This window comes from Crotalus tigris, unplaced genomic scaffold (assembly GCF_016545835.1).
Source record: "Crotalus tigris isolate CLP2741 ecotype Arizona unplaced genomic scaffold, ASM1654583v1 scf7180000020588.15403103151:6194809, whole genome shotgun sequence".
In the NCBI taxonomy this organism is placed as follows: domain Eukaryota; kingdom Metazoa; phylum Chordata; class Lepidosauria; order Squamata; family Viperidae; genus Crotalus; species Crotalus tigris.
This window is the reverse complement of record NW_024098092.1, coordinates 5,861,397-5,865,549: the sequence shown is the minus strand read 5'-3', so window position 1 is coordinate 5,865,549 and position 4,153 is coordinate 5,861,397.

Here is a 4,153-nt window from a genome sequence, read left to right as displayed (position 1 = left end):
TCACAGCCTTTCTTGCCACAGTTATTAAGTGAATCACTGCCAGGGTTAATAACACACTTAAGAGAATCCGGCTTCTTCCCCATTGACTTTGCTTGTTGGAAGGTCGCAAAAGGGGATCACGGGACACTGCAACCGTCGTAAATATGAGTCAGCAGCCAAGCCTCTGAATTTTGACCACGTGACCCAGGGGATGCTGCAACTGTCATGAGCCCTCGGTGCCTTTTTTCGGTGCCGTTGTATCTTTGAAAGGTCACTAAATGAATGGATTGCAAGTCAATGACCACCTTGGGCGTGCGGGTCGGACTAGAAGACCTCCGGGGGCCCCTTTCCACTCTGTGATCCCGTCATTCCTCATCCCTTTCCCTGCTCTTTTAGACCCCACCAGGCTCCTGAATCTCTTTAGAAAACTCACTCAACATGGCACGTTCTGTCTCTACTACAGGATGACTGATCTGTTACTCAGCGAGTAAATATTACTCAAGGTCCACAATCCACCCTTTGGCCAGGGTGGAGCCTGCCGAGCCCAGGTGAAAATTCCTGCTCGCCCAGGGGAACCGCTCCGTCTGAGCAAAGCAGCCCTCACCCCGAATTCTTCAGCTGGAGAGAAAGTGGGTTTTCCCCTCTTTTTCTTGCAAAAACTCTCTCCCTCCCCCCCCAAACTGGTATATTCTGGGGCGTCTCTCAATATTTTAAGTTCGTGTGTTTCCTGTACACTGTACAGTTTTAGCTGCTGGCAAGGGCCAAATACTTCACAGGAAGTCCTCGTCTTACGACGACCTGTTTAATGATGGTCCCTTGAAGAAAGGGACTTAGGACTGTTTTTCACACTTATGACCGATGCAGCAGGAGAGGAACTGGGTCCCCCCTAAAGGGGTTCGAAAGCTGTTTGGGAATCCACTGACGGTGCAAATCGGAGTCGCCCAGAGGGTTGGGGGGCTGGCAGGGCAGCCGGGAAGAGTCAAGCGGAAACGCTCAGCCTGGCAGTTTCCATTGTCCCTGGCCTGGCGAAGCGCATGGAGGAATGCGCCCGCACAAAGGGGGCTCTGCGGCTGAAAGCCTCACTGGAGGCAGGGGGGCCTCTGAAAACAGCCCCCTCCTGGCTGGCTTGCCACACAATGGAAAACTCACTTAGGGAAACAGCTGAACACTGGGAAGGCCTGCTCCCTCCCTCCCTCCCTCCCTCCCTCCCTTCCTTCCTTCCTTCCTTCCTTCCTTCCTTCCTTCCCTCCCTCCCACCACTTAGGGGTTGTTAAGTGAATCTGGCCTCCCCCTTGACTTTGCTTCCAGAAGGTCACAAAAGGGGATCACGTGACCCCATGGGACACTGCGACCGTCATAAGTACAGGTCAGTTGCCAAGCACCCGAATTTTGATCCCACGATCCTACAGAAAATTGACTGTTGCATTAGCCTCACATCTTTGCTGGGAAGCTTAATGCTGATTAGAGAATTGGGGGCTTGCATCCCCCCCTCTCTGCACCCCCAGATTCTCACTCAGATTGGGGGGTGCATTTTGCTTTAAGACTCTGGGGAAAGGAGGCGTGAACGGAGCTGGCCTTTTTTATTCCTGGCCCCTTAATTACTTGAGAATTAACAGATTCTTGGCACTAATTCACTAATCCTGCAATTACAGAAACACACACAGACACACAGACACTTGTGGATGGTGAAGGAAGCCCCCCCTCACAGCTCTTGACCCTTTCGGTGGATACCAAACCCCCCAAAGAGCTGTCTGGAAAGAGTCAGGCTGCTGAAGCTTCACTGACCATTCATTTGCAGCTTTGCTGACTCTGGGCGCCACACACATTTGCATGTGCACACATGCACAAATACACATATACTTGCACGCCTGCACACACACACACAAAAAGCCAGCAATGCTCTCTGATCCTTTGCCAAATTGCAAAAAAAACCAACCCCCCCCCCACAAACCCATCAACTTTGCAGTTCTGCAACCATCATCCTCATTAACTCTGATTAACGTGAGGCCCCGTCTGGGTCGGCTTATGAATGGGGAGCCCCCCCCCCAAGCCTATTATGCCCCGCTGCCTTCAGAGCCTCTGCCGCCCCCCTCCCCCCATCCTGGGAGGGTGAAAAGCAGCTTTGGGGCACTGTCTGGCTGCCAAAATCTGCTGAGATGGACAGATTTCATTGGAAATTGCTCAAGGACCGGGACGGGTGGCATTGCCCGATGCCACCAGAGGAGACCCCAAGGGCGAGCAATTGGTGCCCCCCCTTCAGCCCCGTCCCACAGGCCAGAGACACTCCGGTCAAAATCTCAGCTGGGTTCCAGTCACTGCGGCCTTGAAGAGACACGTCTGCTATCTTCTGCTTCTCCTGTTCCTTTGCTATCTGTTCCTTTCCCCAAACGTGGGAGAGGCCGGCAGCTGCGTCCAGTTGCCATCCTGGCTTATCGGGTCGACCTTGAGCAGCCGAGCAGCGCCAGGCTCCGAGATGGGTGAAGGATGCCCATCTATGCCATGGTCGCCAGCCGGGCCCAAAGACAGCGGGAGACCCAGATCCGGATAAGAGGGTCTAAGACGCTCCTGCGCCTGGAGAAACTCCCCAACAGGGGTCTGCAGCTGGGAAGAGCTGCCCCCACCTCTGCTCTCTGCCGGGAGGGGGCTGATTTTCACCCCTTTGCAAAAAAAAGAGAAATAAAAAAAGGAGGAAAAGGTGGGGTTTTTTTTGGAAAGGCAGGTGAGCTCAAAGGCTAAGAAAAATACCAGCCTTTAACTGGCTATGAAAGTATTCTGGCGCCACCTGGTGGTCAACCTTGGCAGGATAGATAGATAGATAGATAGATAGATAGATAGATAGATAGATAGATAGATAGATAGATAGATAGATAGATAGATAGATAGATAGATAGATAGATAGATGCAAGGGCATTTCATGTGAGCCAAATTGGGGGTCCATTGGGGGGGTCTTTGCACGGCCCCTCACCCTGCTAGTCCTTTGCAAATTAGAAGCCAATTAAAAGGATTGTTTTTTAAATTCTTTTAGCAGGCTGTTAATTTCCATTGTTAAGTGAGACCGTTGTTAAGTGACTTTTGCTGCATTTTACAAACTTTCTTGCCGCAGTTGTTAAGCGAATCACTACAGATGTTCAGTTAGTCACACGACCGTTAAGCGTGAAAAACGGTCCTGTCACTTTTTTCAGTGCCGCTGGAACTTCATGGAGTCACTAAATGAACTGTCATAAATCGAGGATTACGTGTAATCCTCGGGTTACGACCGTCACGGAGATTGCTTGTCATGGTCGTAAATGGAGTCACCCATGTAAGTGATGGGTCCTAAATCCCCTCTCTAAACCAACGGTCCCCTAAACCAACGGTCACAAGCGAGGACTACCTGGGCAGGCGGTCATATGAACAAATCAGTAGGGATGCCCACTGCCTCCCTGCCCCGCCTACTCTGCAGGATCGTCGTTGGGTAACAACGGAGGCTGCTTTTCCCCAGGGTTCTCCCACCCCTTCCCTTCCCCCTCCATCATACCTGCCTTGCCGTCCAGCCGCACCCCCACATCTGGCGCCCGCTCAGCCCGGTCTCCCCCCCCCGCGCCTCCTTCTGCATTTCTGCGGGCTCCCCCTGCATTTGCGCCCCGATCTGCCGCGCCCCCCCCCTTTCCGTTCTCGATTAGGTCCCGGACTCTCCAGCCAGAGGATGCGATGCAGGCGGGGACCCCCCCTTCTTTGGTTGCTATGGCAACCGCCTGGGTCATGCCTGGCATTTTCTCCCCTCCTCCTCCACGCCTCCCTCCCCAGTGAGTCCCAGGACGGGGGGGGGGAAGGCGGGCGGCTGCCATTGGCGGGGGCGCGCACGTGACGGCCGCTGGAATGAGCCCGGGCATTGCTCCGCTTTGCGGCGGGGGTCGGGCTGCGGCGCCTCCGGCTGGCCGGGCTGGCTGGCCGCTGCGCGGGCACCGGCAGGGCAGGTAAGCCCCGGCAGGGCGCCCGGGGGAGGAGGGCCGCGCCATCACCTGGGCTGGGGCGGCCCGGCGGGGTCTGCGGGGTCTGCCGGGTTGCTGCTCCGGGCCTGGCACGGCCAAGGCAGGCGGCGGGGGGGGGGTCATTAGCCAGAGGCGCCCCTCGCCCCCCTAGAGGCGTCCGGACGGGACTGCCAGCTGCATCGTCCGCTCCTCGGGGTCGTGGC